Below are 17,827 nucleotides of genomic sequence, written 5' to 3' on the forward strand. Positions count from 1 at the left end.
AAGTTTTAAATGCTAAAATGAGAGTTTGCAACTCATTGGTCGGGCATGAAAACGTGCTAAAAGCAAGAACATAAACTTCCGGTTGACGTCCGTGGCTCAAATTCGTCTATGCTTAAGCTCTCTATTAGCTCATGCAGACCGTAGAGGCAGGCACGTTGCATGACGCACATTCTTCATTTTTAAATACGGAAAAAATCCCTCTCTTCTGCTCATATGAAAAGGCGAAACACCTACCAATTTCAATGTGGCTCTGAAACGGAATGTCATGAAGTAGAGGGTGCGTACACCTCGCTGACCTGGTGAAAAAAGTTCTTTTCTTCGCAATTCCACGGCCGTGAAGATTCCAATGGTTAGAACGCAATGTGTTTAGAGTGCCAAATCGGGGCAGACATAAATTAGAAATTAGGCCGCGTCTAAGTCTTAATGAAGAGATTCTAGGCCCCCTCCAAAAAAAAGTAAAATGGCAATGTAATGACACATTTTCTTTACTCATCTAAAAAATTTAAAGAATGGCAAGTTTTTGATAAGCGATGCACGTTTCAGTATGTTTATCTTTTATGCTGGTAAATTTAATTTGGCGGACTGCTCACCAATTAACCGAAATTTGGGTAAAAAAATTCCTACGACATTATATCAGCTTTGAATCAGGAGCCATAATCGGGGACGGAGACCGTAAGTCTCGGGATTCGGGCCACCTATGATATGGGACAATTTTTCTATTTTAAGAACAAATTGCGCCATCCTGACGTCATATATCTGCGCGTATTCACGCACATGTCAGGGGCTCTCGCGTGGATGTTGTCACGTTGCGTGATCAAATGATGAGAGTTAGAGATTCTCGCGTATTTTTCACAGCGATGGCAGGGGAATAAGGCAGGGAATACGAACCAGGGCGCTTATATGTAGTTTAATGCTCTGAGCTAACGGAAAAGGTGGGTTTTTCAGGGTCGAAAACAAGACTTCAATCTCGCGCTGGGAATGAATAATAAGATCTGCTCACGCTAGTTGTAAGCTCACGCGTATGCTTAAGAATATAGCAAGAAAACTCTCTACTCTGGTATCGAGTTAATTTGTGAGTTTCTCAGACAATGTTTAATCATAACCAAAACCTGTTTTGATGGTTTCTTATTGCCTCTGCTTGTTTGGTGAGTTTGCAAAGGTTTTTGAAAGGAAAGTCCGACGCGTACAATTAGCTCATTTGCATAGTGCAGCTCGTGCACTTTCAAGTCCGAGTCGATGTTTTCAATTGTCAACAAATCTTGACAAAGATTTCTTTCGTTATCTTTTGTGTTGACATGCTGCAACAAATTTCACGAATGCAAAAAAGGCTACTAACATCGTGTGTGTTTCTTCAACACAACCATAGTGAAGTTTTACACTGCGAAAATGAAAATAGACAAGGATTTTTTATAACTCGATCAACAAAATCGAAATCGTTATTCCAAGTTGATTAAAGAAAGCGTCATCGTAACTTTGCTGATTGTTTCTGCTTTATTCACATATTTCCAGCTTAGCTTTTAATATGTTCTCAAACATTTATCAATCTTAAACATATTTAAAAACTATAGAGCTATTGTTTGAGTTCGATGTACGCTTTCACAGGAAAGAGCGGCGGAAGTACAATTTTCATGTTTACTGACTGTACAAAACATGCATCGGCGGGCGCTCTCATTCATCGACAACAGAGAATTTACTGGATTTTTACACGAATAAAACTGAGCAGTATCTACGGACGTAAAGTTATTATGCCTTGATGAAACATGAAGCGTTGCTTACAATTCAAGCGAAACTCAAACTAGCAATTATTTTATTTTAGTTTTCGGTCGCGATAGACTGACAAATTCCTCGCAAGCGTGTGGTTAGAGGAGCTGGGAAACTATGAAGTCCTGAAGCTCTGCTATATCTAAATATATCCAGTTGGTTTTTTGCAGTATAATGGAAAAGCTGTTAATCTTCAACATATGTGAAATTTAAAGTGGAGTAATGTACAGTTCATGTGAAAGAAGCATCCGTCGGAACACAACTTGGTCAGCGATATATATAAGCTTACAGCGGAACATACCTAACTTCGACACTGTCTTACTTCACTCAAACTGGAGCAGCTTACGACGAAAATACTCAAGCAAAATTCCAACAGACGTAAACGCGTTGAGTTGTGGGCCAAAAACGTGAAAAATTTCGGGAATTTCGGACGCCATTTCCCCCGCGCGACATCCGCAAAAATCCTCGCAGCATGCACGCGCGTGTGCCGCAGGTGATGGCGCAATTTGTTCTAAAAATAGAATTATTGTCCCATATCATGGGGACAACCCCAATACTAGAAATGGCGCGCGCTTACGGTCTCCGTCCCCGATTATGGCTCCTGCTTTGAATATTATACTTCAATGTTCGTCTCTGTATATATAGAGATTCAATGGTACAGTGTACCAGATGTACTTTATATATCTTTTTTTAAAATCAAACAAAGTGATTTTTACCAAACGTGAGTTCAAGTAATCATAACAGATTTTATCTTGAGAAAACTTATAAATTGGAGACTCATTGGAGGTCTCACGCTATGATAAAGATAGAAAGGTCACGTGAAATATTATCAGCGCACTTTAGAAATAGTAAACCACAAAATGGCAGTAAATTTCTCTTTAAAATGCCTGTAATAATAATTATAAAGAGTTGGCCTGGCGTATTGAACCTTGTGTATTATTAAAGAATTTATTTGAATAAGCCATTTAGTTTATGTGTCTAAAAAAAATTCAAGAATGGCAACTTTTTGATAAACGGGTCGGGTTTCGTTATTTGCATATTTGAGTGATGATAAGTGTAATGTTGCTGGCTGCTCGAAAATTTACACAAATTTTGACAGAAAATTCGTACGATAAAATATAGCAGCGTTTACAAGCATATTCAACGTCCTGACCATCTCTGTGAAAGGTTCAGCAATCCAGTGTACCAATTTTAGTTTCCATATAAATGCATATCTTTCTAAATCAAACAATGCTCTACTTAACGTCACAAGAAAATATCATAGTTAATGTAAATTGACTATGAAACTTGTAAATTCGAGACTCACTGCAGTTCTCACGCTATGATAAAGACATAAAGGTCAAGTGAAATATTTTCAGCGCGGTAAATTTCTCTTTGAAATGCGTGTAACAATAATTATGAAGAGTTGGCCTAACGTATTGAACCTTTCATATTGTTATAGAATTTATTAGAACATGTGTAGTTTATGTATCTAAGTTTCAGTTTTAGGACAGGAATTTGTATTTTATTCAGAATTTTGGTTATGCTTAGTTGTTATTAGTGTATATGGCTGTATCTCACAAGGACTGTGAACTACCGAATACACCAATTTTGATTGGCTGAAATCGATATTGAAAGCGGTCTAGGTTTTCCCATCCGAGACCGGCATCTAGACCGGTAATGTTGAAAAAGTTGTTCTTAAATACAAAAATATTAACTACATTCTTCTAGCAATATTTTTTATCGAAGTGTCAAAAAGCCCGATAAAAAAAAGTAAAGAGGATGAGCAAATTTTGGCAGAATTAAGTTCAACTCATCGCCGTTCGCAACCAAAATGTCAGTTCCCTACAAACCCGTTACATTAAACAAATTAAATTGTTCTTGTTTCATCGCTATATAATAAACACCTTATTAACCGAGCTTAGTCGGTCTGTATGGGAGAATCTTGACCTCGGTCGTGTGTAGACCTCACTGTGTTCGGTCTGTACCACGACTTCGGTTAAGATTCTCCCATACAGACCGACTAAGCTCGGTTAATAAGAGCTTAATAATGACCAGCATGAAGAACAGCGATGAAGATGAGATGTAAACGTCTTTTGTTGAAGTTTCTTCTTGTTTTGCGGAGTAAGGAAATGAATGGTAACCATAGTAAAATAAAAATTCCAAAAAATTGTGTTTGTGGTGTATCGTGGGGCGATGTTTTGCTCTCATGTCCCTCCCCCGCCCCGCCCCCACTCCTTTACTTTCTTATTATTTCCCAGTGATCTTTGCGAGTGTAGTTCGTCTCCGCCATTTTGGCACGTGTGCAAGAAAAACAGCGGAAAACTGAGTTTATCGTAGTTTCAAAGGTTTGTTCTTTGTTTCAGAACGGCTTGAGCCAGTGATATTACTTGATCTGGGTCATAAGCTAACTTTGTTTACTTCTTTGCTTGTTGGAACGAAGAGGTGGAATGTGGAGACCTGTTTGTTGACAACGTCTGGACGACGGTAAGCGCGCTTGGAAATTGTTTTGCGGTGTGATTACCTTACAGTTTAATAAGATAAATACTTAAATAGATAAATAGTAGCGAGCCGTCCAAAGGTAACGAGCCCACCAAGGACCTTCGCGTTAATTGTTTCTTACTGCACACGCAAATTCACAAGTTCGGTGACCCCTATTTTTTCCTTTGATGGAGTATTTTCTCTACCAATTTTCTATGTTTAGCGAAAAAATGAAGAAAATCAATCAATTAGAAGTTTGAATTGTTTGCAAAATGCACTATTGAATTCCGTTCTTTTTAGCTCTTCGTTTATCTGTGCGGCAGTTTCAAATGCCTCTTGAAGGGTTACGTTTTGTGAAAACGTTGGCAACATTTGGAATTAATTATACAACAGACCCACTTCTACAAAATATGGCTAAGATGGTTTGTCTCCGTTGAGTCACCTTTGATATTTTTAACTATAAAGCCGTAGACCATGCTGAATTACTTGTGCTAATTTTTCAAAATCATGGAAATTTTCCACACGCTTTATCTCTGAAACCAAGTTGGTGACCTCCAAATTTTTTGCTTTTCCGACACAAGTAACTCCTTATCTGACTGCAGTAAAAATTAAAAAAATATCAACTGGAAAATTTGCGAACCAACGTCCTTAAAACAAAACCAGTAGAATTTTCATCAAATAACAGGAACAAAATAATATGAACTTTTGGTGAAAAAATTAAAATTGAAAACTCTGTCTCATTTTCAGCAGGAGCGTATTAAAAGGAACGATTCTTCAAATTTAAATTGAAAACTCGTTCAGTGTACTGAGATGTTGTTTAAGCAGACTAACACAGCAGTGCATCATGAATTAGAAATAGTTTATGGTATCTGACTAGCTTTCCTGCTGACCACTGAGAACACGGTCTTGGCAGGAAGAGCCAACCCATATGGCAGCAACATAGATTTAAACTGGAACAAAGAATGTAATCTGATGTTTAAAGAACTGTTTTTACGAATTTCCGTCTTTTTTTTTTTGTTCAAAGAGCTCAGTCATACCAACTATAATTATATAACGCTTTTTGTTCCCCGAAAGTAACAACCCCTCAATAGTAACGACCCTCCTAAGGTAATGAGCCCTAAAGGCTGCTAATTCCAAAAGTAACGACGGTCGTTACTTTCGTAAGTTTACGGTATTTTAGATTTGTTTCATGCTTAGAAGCGTATCCTCTGCATTTCCAGTGACCATCTACAGGTTTGGTATGGATATTTTCTGGGACCACACAATATGTTCATGTATGGGCTTATATTTTGATGAGTTACTGGTTCATTGGTCAGAGTGGGTTTACTGAGATATGGATGCATGCTGCAGTTTGGAGAGCACAAGATCTAGGAAAGGGTAAGAGTTATTCAAGCCATAGCAAGAGCAATAGACCTTTTCATGGTTTCTGATGCCATCTTGCTTGGGGGGCAAACACGACAAAAATTACTGTAAATGTATGGGGAAGATGGAGAATCTAATGTCTAACAACTCATGGAAATTTGAGTTCTGAAGTATTTATGAATTAAAAACTAAAGATACTTACATAAAAGAATTTACAGATCACATTTTAGAGAAATGGCCTCGCTTGGCCATACATTCCATACATTAGTTTGTAAAACCGAGTTGCAATTCATGGGAAAATTAAGAGTGAAATTAAAAGTACAATTCATTGCCTAACAGTAAATCTATATTCTTCAAATTTGACCAAACAAACCTGCCGTTGGGGTATCTTTTCCTTGTAACTCATAAAATACTCAGAGCGTCAGTCACTCTCAATTTATTGGGAATTGAACTTTTGACTTTTCCCATTCATTCACAGCAATTTTTACTGTGTGTGCCCCTTAAGCAAGATGGCGTCAGAAACCATGAAAAGGTCTATTTCAAGGGGGTCGTACAGTACAGGGGGTCTTGGCCACTGTTTACAAACCGAAAAAACAGCGAATCACAGATCACAGATATAAAAATTTCATTTTCCTGAATCACGAAAATAAGCAAGTAATGTACTCTTTGCCTAGTGGCTAGTGACAACTTAGATGTTACTAGCCAAAAAAAAATTTTACTAGCCAAGCGTTGATGTTGGCTTGGTCCAATAACAGCAGAATTACCAGCAAGACTTGTAAGCTACACAATGCAAGCAATTCTTTTTAATACATACTGTTGGTGATTACATCATACTTAAACCAGTTCCAGTAATAAAACAACAAGATATTATATTTATAAATCAATGTGAAAAATGAAAAAGAGTGCATTAGCATTTAGACTTACATCTTCTTCCTGAGTGGGTCATTTCTTTTCAGAACTCTTGTTTTTTGGCTTTTTCTTTTTTACTGCTAGTAAAACCTTATATCCGTCATGGAATTTTAAGAAAAACCAAAACAATGCAATTTTGCATCTAAAACCTCTTGACCAGTTGACATGTAGTCAGCACACCTTGTGTCATGCTTGACTGGTAACGTTAAACACTAGGGCGAACCAATTTATCACCGAATTGCGCCAGTTTTAATTTTTTTTTTAATTGCCTGGTGTTTTCCTCACATCAAATCTCTCAGGCTAACAGATCACGAAGAAAAATCCAGGGATTTTGCCGAAATGACTTTCAGGACTCTGTTTTTCTTTGAGACTTCCATGGAAAAATATCAAGACCCCAAAACATCATTGTAAAAACTGTCGAGACTTCTTCAGTCTCTGCACAGACAGGAGCTTTAGAATTTAAACTGTTTCAAAAGCAACGTTAGCGAAATTTGACTGCTAATAAATGTTGAAGGAAATAAATCTTCCTCATGTTATTATTTCTGCAGTGGTAAGTTTTGTCAGTATGGACACAATGACAAATCACCTACGTGTTGTTACGTTAAATGAAATGTTATCCTTTCACAGTTCCGCATGATTTTGTGTGGGATTTTATCAGGATGCCCATGTTTTGTTCTACTAATTTTGTAACAAAAAAAGAAGATTGATGTGTGCTTTCAGAAAATGTTGTCTTGTTTGTCAATATTTCTTTCAATATAATAACATGTTCAGTTTTTATACCCTTTCAAGTACCACACAGCGAAAAGTAAACAATCAAATTCTGACCTTGTTTCTGAGTAAAGTGTTAGTGTTTGACTTCCTTGAGAAAGACAGAAACTAGTTTGGCCAATTTCATTTTGTTTACTAGCCAAAGTGGCAAGTGGAAATCAGAAACCTACTAGCCAAAACTAAATTTCTACTAGTTTGTGGCTAGTTGGCTACTGTTAGTGTCGAGCCCTGAGGTGTGAAAGCAGGCTTTTTTAATTTTATGTTTAAAAATCTTATTCTATTTTGTTTTTGTTATGTAGCCTCCTGATCAGAAAGCAAAGTATGCTAAGTTGAAGAATGTCAACAATTCACTGCAGTTGGTGAGTATTTACTGTACATGTGTTTAGCATACATTTATAACAATATTCTCGAAAGAAAAAATATTCAAAAAAGTTCCTATCGTGTCACTACAGTGTATATTTTTCTTACAAACACAACACGAACTTGTTCAACAGGAACTTGAACAGAAACAGCAGGAGTTAGATGCTCTGACTACTCGCATCCAGAGCCTTGAAGATGTAAGTATACTAGAGTAACTATTTTGTGCATGTGTGGGAATTAGCTGCCTAACACAAAACATGCTTATGGTGTTCATTAACTTGAATAAGGACCCACACATTCGTCAAATTGTAGTGATTACATGTATTAATTTTTTGAGTTCAAGTTGCAGTGTAGAATTTCTTGTTCCAGAAAGCTGTAATCCACATCATAACATGTAACCTAAGAATACTTTATATGCTGTACAATTATTTTAGAGCATGCATGTAATTTTTATGCTAACTGTACATGACTTGTTCCTCATTACATAAAATTTTAACTTAAAAAGGGGAAAAGATAAATGTATACACTGTGTCACTTAAGCCTGCAATTGAACCGAACCATTCATAGGTTACCTTTAGCACTACTGCTTATCAGGTTAAAATGGAGTACATTACATGTAAATTTAATCATGCAAACAAAGTTAGTAGTTTAACACTTTTATTAAGTCAAACTTAAACTCTCCCTACTAATTCATACACGTATCTGTGTTTGTTGATTTATGTCAACAGGAAGTGTCCAGCTCCCCAGTCAAACAGGAACCTGGTAAGAGAAGCCATGAATGGTGTTTTGTTGGAAATTATGCTTAAAGTTCTACCATTGCTACTCCACAATATTTTCACTCTGCAACAGCAGCCACATGTTGACTTAGAAGTAGAGTCACATTGAACAGGATAATAAACAGATCCAGATGAAAGAAGTGCTCATTAGCTGTTATTTAGATGGTCACACATTAGGGTTTTATCCACAGACTAAAAAGTTAGAACCACCTTGTACAGTGTAATAAACAGTACCACATGAAAGTACTGCTCAATAGCTTTCATTTAAATGGTCACACACTTGGGTTTTATCCACAGACTAAAACGTTAGAACCAACTTGAATAGCATAATAAACTTAAGAAAAATATTGCTGACTGATAGCATTTATTTAAATGTGCAGGAGATCTGAGATGTTCATATACCTGTTGTCTGATAGTTACCCAGCCACATGTAGTCCATTGTATTTTGATTGTGTTACTTTGTAAAATTCTTTGTTCTTTTTAGAGTGGTACTGTATTGCTTTCAGCTTATCACATGCTCTGCTATGCAGTACTACATGTACATGCATACACTGCAATCGTTTGTTTGAACCGTGTTTCTCCATTGTATTTTCTGTGACTCTATGAAAAATTAAATGAGCTGGGAGAGAAGAAACAAAGCTTGATCGATGAGATGGAGAAGGAGAACAGAGGAACTCCTGCAGAAGAAAGAGAAAGACTTCTGAAACAGGTAACATCTCTTATGATGAGGCTCCATGTTATTTCTCCTTGTTATTGTTATTTTCTAAATGCTGTTGCAGGGCTGTCCTCAGTTATTACTTGCAATAGGATGGCTGCAGCGTGCACAATGAAAGAAACTGGGACCTTTACTATACGGACCTTTAATTGATCTGTATTACTATCAACATGAATAATGGCTGGCCATTTGAGCCCCAAACTGTGTAGAAATCTATCACAAACTTTGCTAAAGAGTTACTAGTTTTAAGTTTGCTTTCCATATTTTATATTTAACAGGTAAAGGAGGATAATCAAGAGATTGCAAGAATGGAGCGCAAGTATGTTTAGTTTATGAGTCAATGATCCTTACCTTAGTATTTTTTTAATTGTGTACAGGTACATACATGTATGTGTATTGCTTGTTCTTGTGGGACAAAGAATCCCTTAAGAAATGGGTTCGTCTTTTGAAATTGTGAAAAAAATATTTTAAGGCACCAGAGTCCATTTTCAGAGATGTAGCCTAATGTCATATGTTTCCTAACAGAAGGGGAGATCAAAGGGAGAGTGTAGGGGGCACTGCTCCTCCCTATTAATTCTGCTAGTAAAGTAGTACCTGTAATAAAACCGTTGTAAACTGATAGCTTCAAGTAACACTGGTCAGTAAAGGGCCGCATCACAGGCAAAACAAGGCATTTAAAACAGGTTAAAATTTTGTTTCTTCAAGACTTAGTTTGAAAGGTTACTTCAAGAGTTATTGTAATATGAATCAACTATGAAAATTTGGAATAGAACACTCCAAATGTTATGCGATGAGCATCCCAGTTGCTGTTATACTTGGGGAGCTTGGACATCTAGTTCATGTGTGGTGAGGCGGAGGGGATTGGGGTGCTAACTGTGATTTAAACGTTTTGGTAAAGACAATTGAAAATAGTTCAGATGTTTTGACAACCCCCCCCCCCCCCCCCCCCGCTACTCCAACCTTTGTCTAAGTAGTTTTGAAACAATACTACTTGGTAGCGTTACGACAACTATAAAGCCTGACTGAATTGAGAAGCTGATCGAAAAATATACAGGGACTGTGTACAGTTTTATTTTCACGTGTCCAACCATTCTCTTGCTGAAGTAAAACGTTTCTGTTGTAGGACTGCTGAGCTTCGGGAGAAGATTGAAACAGTCAATGGCGAAATTCAACAGCTAGACATGGATCTTGAAGAACATCAAGGCAATTAACCTCTGATTGTTTGAAACAAAGTGTAGTTACATGTATATTTACACGTTTTATTCCTTAGGCCCTGATGTCAAGATGTACTTAAAAGCTGTACGTTGTCAATTTGCCATTTGCTGTACGGCTATTGTTATCTGCACATGTAGTTTGCCACTGTGTGTTATTTTAGGGTAAGCTAGTGAAAAATTCTCTGGCTTGTACAAGCTGTAAGCAAGGTGAAGCCAAGATGAAATTGTAGTTTTCTTTCTTACCATACCGTGCGCATACTTGCTAGTTTAGAGTAGTCACTAATGAGTTTGTCCTCTGTTTTCAGGTGAACGAAACGTCAAGTACAAGGAATTGAAGAAGCGAGAAGAAACAATGGATGGTACGTCCTGCAGAGATTGTTAACCCCCCCCCCCGGGGGGGGGGGAGGCCTTCCATGTTAAAAAGGTCGGAGATGCTCGTCGTCTTGGTAGGGGTGTAACTCGTCTCGCTTAGAGTTTTCAGGACCAAAGGCCAATATCTTTAGCGGTAAAGGTATCCTTTAGGGTGCTCCTTGAAGAAATGATGAAAAAAACGCTATCACGTCCGTTTAAAAATGTTATCTATTAGGGATCAAATAAAGCTAAAGCGGCTAAGCCACGCTCACGTTGGTATTCTTCAGGGGTTTAATTCAAATTTTGCGACCAGCATCCCCGACCTTGTCACATGGGAGTCACTCCCTCCCTTCCCCCCACCCCCCTGGGCGTATAAAAGTTAGGAAGAGTGGGTGAGGAGTAAGAGCTACCTTAGTTCAAGAAAAATCCGGAATTGTTTTGGTTCTGCTTTACTACTCTCGTGATCGTTTTGAATATTGGAGATTAAACAAACTAAGTGATGTTTTTTGTTGAAAGGGAGTGAAAAATCAGTATTTTCAACGTAAGAATATGCTGAAATGTTGTATAGTCTATTCATTGATGTTTATATATTTTTTTTCAGATTTTCTAGAAACCTTTGAAGAAGTCAAAGCGAATGAGCAGGTTTGTCCACAGTTGCATTACAGCTTTATCGTGTCTTATACATAAATATCACAAGAATTAAAAACGGTCGGTTTTGGTGGATCCTAGCGATTTCTGAACGCGCCATAATGTAGTCAATAGGATTGTAACAAAGTCAAGTTTTCTGGCAAAATTTTGTATATTGTTTCTTCGCATTTATGTAAGTTATTTTTTGTCTTCTACAGGCGAGGAAACAACAGTTGGAGAACAGCATTGTGAACCGTCTCGAGCACATGAGCAGGGTACGTTTGTCTCGATATCCTCTTCACTTCTCTGTGGACCATAGGGCGTGTTCCTGGTTAAACACAAATTTGTCCCTCTCCAGAGCAAGAAATTCGGTCTTATTCCCACGTGATTCCAGCCGTCACTCGGCTTTTCCTTTGAAGCTGATGTTTTTTCTTCTTTTCGTTGTAAAGTTTTCATTCCTTGAGGACGGTCTCCGGACACTATAGACAGAAAAAGACAAAGCTTTTCCTTCTGTTTCGCTGGCCATTTAACTTCAGGTTCATTTTTTGGCATTGCTATTGTGGTTTGCTTCTGTCATTTCCTTACCGACATCTTCCGTGTCTTTTTTGTGTATTTCTGTGTTTTGGTTTTCCGCCTTGCAAGTTCCTTAACTGCGTTTTCAATCTTGTTCAGCACTTCTGGTGTTTTAATATGTTCTCTCTTATTATAATTGTTTATTCATTTGGTATGAGTGAAACTTGTTAGCTGCTATTGCTTTTATTGTTGTTGTTGTTGTTTCATAGGTCTGTTGTTGTTTTTGTTTTGTTCCTTTTTGTATTCCTTTCTGTGTTGAATCCATTCCAACACAACTTTTGCCTTCAAGTGTGCACGTATCTAAGTTCACTTAGGGTTAGTGCAAGACTTGAATATTTACCTGTTTCGTAACAAATATTTCATAGGGAATGATACGAACCAAGCACCTACCCAGTCCAGCTGAACTTCAACGCATGAAGGTACAGTTTTTTTGTCTTTCATTTTATATAATAGTGCAAAAAGACAGCCTATGCCTGGTCCACACTACGCCGGACGAATTTGAAAATTTATTTGTAAATTTATTATATACAGTGGTGTCTTTTCTTTCCAACTCACCACATAGGATGACTTGAACTTTAAGGAAACACAGATGCACAAGTCCCAGTCTACTGCGGCCAGTTTAGGCTCAGGTAAGGACTGGAGCACATTATTAAAAAGTTTTTGAAACTTGGATGTTAATGTAGAGACCAAAGAAAGTTTCCATATTACCAGGGTGTTTGAATGTGTAACGAAGAACAATTTGAGATGAGAGTTGATGAAGTTTGTGCTCTCCGGAACAAATTCACCCCAGAATAACGAGGCATCTTGAGTAAAAGGAGGTCCTTCTCTCAGAGTTTGCATTTGTGGAGCGCTTTCGATTGGTTTGTAAAAACACCTACAATGTTGTCTTGCCAGTCAGAGGTAATAAGTAAAGACATGATCTCTTAGCCAGTCAGGTACAAAGTCAGAGCCAATCGTCATTTGTTTTTCTTCGACTTCGTACATTCCAGCCTGTAAACCCACTATAACGCAAAGGCTTGGGCCCAGTAGATCCCTCAACAGCCCATTGGACTCAATACAGTGAATGGTCCCTCAAATTTACAGGTGGAATTGTAAAACTTCTTCAACTTCAGTTCTGAGATTCAACGCTAACTTGTATGTTTTCTTTCTGTAACCGTTAGAGCACACCCGTCTTCAAATGGACCTGGAGAAAGTAGAATAGGTTGGAAGCTTTTTGTTAATAGAGCTGTCATTCGCATGTCATTGTTTATGATAGCTGTCGAGGCTGGTTTTCACTAAGAGATAAGCACAAACACAGGCACAAGCATAACGTGAACGCCCACAGCACAAACATAAGCACAAGCAGACGGTAGTGATGATGCGCAGAACACAAGCATTAGCACAAACACAAGCAATTCAAAAATGTTTGCTTTTCTTGTGCTTGTGCTTATGTCAAGTGAGAACGCGCTACTGTATGGAACTGAAAATAAGGTATGCTTATTTTCGTGCTTGTGCTTATGTCGTAGTTAAAACCAGGCATTAGAGTTTCCGTGACACCTTTTAAGGTGTTGAGCCGAAAAAAATCAAAAATCCTTATAAGTAGATGGTACTCATCCGACACTTAGAAATCATTAACAGAGATTTTGTTGTATTACATTCTCAAAACGGTGCTAACATTATCACATGTTCATGTACCTGCGCTCGTACTCAAAAGTCTAGAACACTATTAAAGGTGAAAACATAAAGTGAATTGCTGAAGGGAAAAAAAATGGTAATTAGTTTGTGTAGCTATTTTCTTTGAGACGAAGGCATTCAGGGTTTGAAAACGTCTGCCCGACGTTTTCAATTTGAGCATGGATAGTAAAGAGTCTTCTACTATCCATGATTTAAGGTCATTCCACTGAAATAGAACCTGCACTGAGATTTTTGTGAAACTTTGCCCATTGATTGTTTATATTATAGGAACTTAAATTTTGAAATAAAAATGAGGGGTCCTCATGTTCGTCTAGGAGCAACAGCATCGTGTTTATACCCATATAAATCCTTATAATAGCACCATAATTGCAGTCACGATTGCTTGCTAAATTCACGTTTCCGACGATTGCTTTTTGTTCTACCCTGAGAATTGGTCCATATTTATTTTACACAGAGAAATTATTACTCAATTCAAAACAACAGGAAAAAATGATATGTCACCATACTCGTTTGCGAGAAAATGACGATTTACCTCTATGGCGAGGTCCAGCTGTAAACAAAAAGCCGCCATTTTTTAATGCGCGTGCGCTAATCACGCGTGAAATTATGCGCAGTAGGGATGCGCAATGCAATACTGGGGAATGACCTTAACAGCTTCAGTGGAGCGGGATAGTACAGTGCAGTTTAATTTTAACAAAACTATACTGTTAAGATTAGGTTTTACAGCGGTTTTCAATTTAGAGTCGTAAAATCAAAACCAAAGTAATTACTCTAGTCAATCACAAAGGACACAGACAATACAGTGAACCAATCAAAACTTGAGGTAAAAATGTGAAGCTGACGGGAAGCGCGGGAAAAAGTGCGCGAGCAAGTCACGATTGGTTTTGGGTTTAGTTTTACTTCTGATTGGATGAAAAAGTGGCGCGAGTTTTTTAAACCAATCATGTAGCGTAATAATACAAAACCAATCACTTTTCGACACTCACCCTTGTAATTACGATTTGTCTCATGTCTTTTGGCATTTCACCTTTCAAAGTTGTGGCCATGATAATTCTGTGATATGATAATCTTGCTTTACATTTTGAAAACAGCTTGAGACGAAAATAACGTCAGAGCTTGAATCACTGAAAGAAAGGATCCAGACAATGACCCAGGTAAATTTTGTTGTTATTTGTTGTTTATAGTTGTTTTGCTAACATAACTTTCGTGTGCAAATCGAAATTCGAGGAAATTGTACTATTGAAAAAACAGTACAGCTCAAAAAATCTTGCCGTCATGCTCTGTTTGATATGTATTACAAAATGAACAGATCTCTTAATTGGGAAAGTGTTTGTGTTTTTTCCTTAGGAACTTGAGACGTACAGTGATTTGGATACTCTGAGAGAACAGTCTGAAGAGAAGAAAACGGTAACATTATGATGCATAGAAAGTCCGTAGGGAGTCACCCCAACATAAGAAGTGCCTTATAATAAACGTTATTTTATAACTGAGAAAATTACTTCATTATGATTGACTGACAGCAGGCAAGTTTATCGTTAAGTTTTAATTCGTACAGCAGTGCAAATTAACGCGAGCGCTTTCGTGACTTTCCCAGTAATATAATAAATAAGAAACGTGTGAAGGCTCCTGCAATTAAGGTTTTACACTACTCGAGATATTTGGAAATTCTTTCAAATTGCACTCGCCTTAGGGCTCGTGTAATTTTGGGAGAATTTTCAAATATCACTCGTATTGTAAATGCTTAATTCCAATCGCATTTATACGATTTCCTAAACATATTCTTCAAAGAGCACCTGAAGTTGAATGTGAAACATCGACAGTGATTGAAAGTCGTTGTATCCTGTTTTATCTCATCTTCTGTGAACTGCTTACTATTCTTTACAGTTTTCGGTATTCCTTTCTGTGTTCTCGTACCAGACGAGTTTTTCTTTTTCTTTACAGCCCTTTCATATCAATGAAACTGTCTTACACTGAGAGCTACGAATCTTTTTACTAGGGAAGTAAGGTTTTTATTAACTCTGATTTCCGCCACTCATTCGAGTCTGGTCTACGTTCCTTTTGGAGCGCGGGCTGCGGTCTCGAACAGAGGCTGGTAATCGAGCCAAGGTTTTTTGTCAGTAGTTTAAAACATAAGCTTATAACATTTTGTTCTATCGGTAGCGTTTGCATGGAGAAAAGAAGACATTGTCCGCAAGGAAAGAAACGTTCAAGAAACGTAAGTAATTGACTGAACGGCCGATTGACTGACTGACTGACTGACTGACTGACTGATCTATTGATTGTTTCCTATTTGTTCTGTTCAGACGTTCAGAGGCTGTCTTCACTCTACGATGCCACAAAGAACAAGCTGATGGAAAATGAGACACATTCACAGGTATTGCTACCATTACACTTAACTGTTGTTAGTATATACCACACAAGTAAATAGTGCTTTTCGCGCGCTCTGTTTGGTCCGAGGTGATTAGCAAGTACTATTCACCTCCGAGCAGCCGGCGCGAGAGATTTTAAAATTTCCGACCGCTTGTCACACATAAAATAACGTTTTGGTCCGCTAATTATTCAGCTTGTGTGGTATATACTAAAACAATTATTCACCTCAGTGTCGATGAAAGTGATGGATATTTACCCCGCCGCTTCGCAGCTCGGTAAATATCCCCTGCTATTCACCTCCACTTCGGTGAATAATTGTTAATTATTTTTTAAAGGAAAGATATGTTCCAAGTCTTTTACTTTTCTGTACGATCTTTTGATGGACTCTTTTTCGCATTTCAACCACAGCTTGGAAACTTAGAGAGAAAGTGGCAGCATCACGAACAAAATAACTTCGTCATGAAAGAGTGTATCCTTTTATTTCTAATATCTATCATTATGATATTTACTCCTTTCACTCCAGGGTAAGTCCTTGACTCGATTGGTGTCGTTCAACTTTGAACTCTGGGATAAAACCCTAGCATGTGACCTTTCAAATGAAAGCTACTGAACAGTACTTTCATGTGGTACTGTTTATTATGGTGTACAAGGTGGTTCAAACTTTAAGTCTGTGAGTAAAACCCTAGTGTGTGACCATTCAAATGAAAGCTATTGAACAGTAGTTTCATGTGGTACTGTTTATTATGCTGTACAAGGTGGTTCAAATTTTTAAGTCTGTGAGTAAAACCCTAGTGTGTGACCATTCAAATGAAAGCTATTGAGCAGTACTTTGCCTTTTCAGTAAAAAATTGCATCTTGCTGTTTTGTATACCACTCCTTAACAGTTCTCAGTTATTGCTTCTAAAAGCATGGAGAGTGACTATCGCCCCTTGAAGCAAAATGTGTCAGAACAGCTGGAGGACATTAACAGACTGCTGATCCAGTCTCTTGGAAAATAACTACACCATTCCCGTCCCTGTGTTTTAAAAATGCATTACTTTCTTTTACAAAGCGTAACCAATTGTTGTAAAAAAGTACATTGACCTAACCCCTTTAACTTATGAAATAAATTGTCTGTTACAGCAAGCTGCAAACTTGGCTACACATTCACAGATAACTGTTATTTATAAAGTTTTTGAAGTTGCACGCGACTGACCTCGTGCCCAGATCTCACTCTGTTCCGCTCGGCCGTTGGATATCTGGGCTCGAGCACGCCAATGTTTATGACTTATAATTACATAAAACTGATCAAAAACGTATCTATGCCTGTTGACCCTATTGCCTCGTTTCTATGCCAAACCGATGAGAACTGGCCGGAACCTCATACTGCTACCTATCCCCACCCTCCCCCTGACCGTAGCCGACAGGTAAATCAATTGTGGGCAAGAGCCTGTAACCAGGGTCATGAAAGGAAAGAAGTGATCCGTTGCTAAGCAGCGTTTGTGACGAAAGTGAAAGGATTGGTTACCTTCCAGGCAGGGGTCATTCCTTAACTGCAGCTTTTTGTCTACTTTCATTCAGTATGTGTGTATTTCTGAGCGCTTTGATTGCCGAATAAATGTAAATCGATACCTGAACACTATTTAAAGGATTACAAATGAATTGCAAAGTTATGTACGGTTAGCAAGAATATAACTGTAACTAACATTCCAACAAAAAATAAATCTGCTTTACAAGAGTGTTTCGCAGCTACTCTGCAATTTCTCGCTCTTTCGAGGTTTGTGTTAACACTCGTATATAGAGTTTGTATTCCATATAAGGGAAAACTCTAAGTTGTAGCAGCGTTGTAATTTAAGCGTTTATGATTTCTCTTACAAGTTTTCAAACTTTTCGCGCGATTTACAACATCTGCATCATTCGCGCGGATT

General features: G+C 37.8%; 1 protein-coding gene, 1 long non-coding RNA gene and 1 pseudogene across 3 annotated transcripts in view; 2 read left to right on the plus strand and 1 right to left on the minus strand.

The window, feature by feature from the left end:
- Positions 1-17,827, minus strand: part of LOC145467346 (kelch-like protein 11) — an 89,636-nt gene that overhangs the window by 12,719 nt on the left and 59,090 nt on the right. The window lies entirely within an intron of this gene.
- LOC145467501 (uncharacterized) lies at positions 3,252-7,552 on the plus strand. Its single transcript, XR_014042073.1, has 3 exons — positions 3,252-4,088; positions 4,184-4,227; positions 5,442-7,552. It is a non-coding gene; the product is annotated as an uncharacterized LOC145467501 (long non-coding RNA).
- LOC145467276 (intraflagellar transport protein 74 homolog) lies at positions 7,560-17,809 on the plus strand (annotated as a pseudogene). The gene is made up of 18 exons (XR_014042037.1): positions 7,560-7,619; positions 7,755-7,817; positions 8,349-8,382; positions 8,990-9,105; positions 9,390-9,430; positions 10,235-10,314; positions 10,631-10,684; positions 11,278-11,318; positions 11,522-11,578; positions 12,242-12,295; positions 12,439-12,505; positions 13,037-13,077; positions 14,642-14,704; positions 14,898-14,957; positions 15,711-15,765; positions 15,854-15,924; positions 16,329-16,389; positions 16,812-17,809. The product of XR_014042037.1 is annotated as an intraflagellar transport protein 74 homolog (transcript).

This window comes from Orbicella franksi, chromosome 14, assembly GCF_964199315.1.
Source record: "Orbicella franksi chromosome 14, jaOrbFran1.1, whole genome shotgun sequence".
Lineage (NCBI taxonomy): Eukaryota > Metazoa > Cnidaria > Anthozoa > Scleractinia > Merulinidae > Orbicella > Orbicella franksi.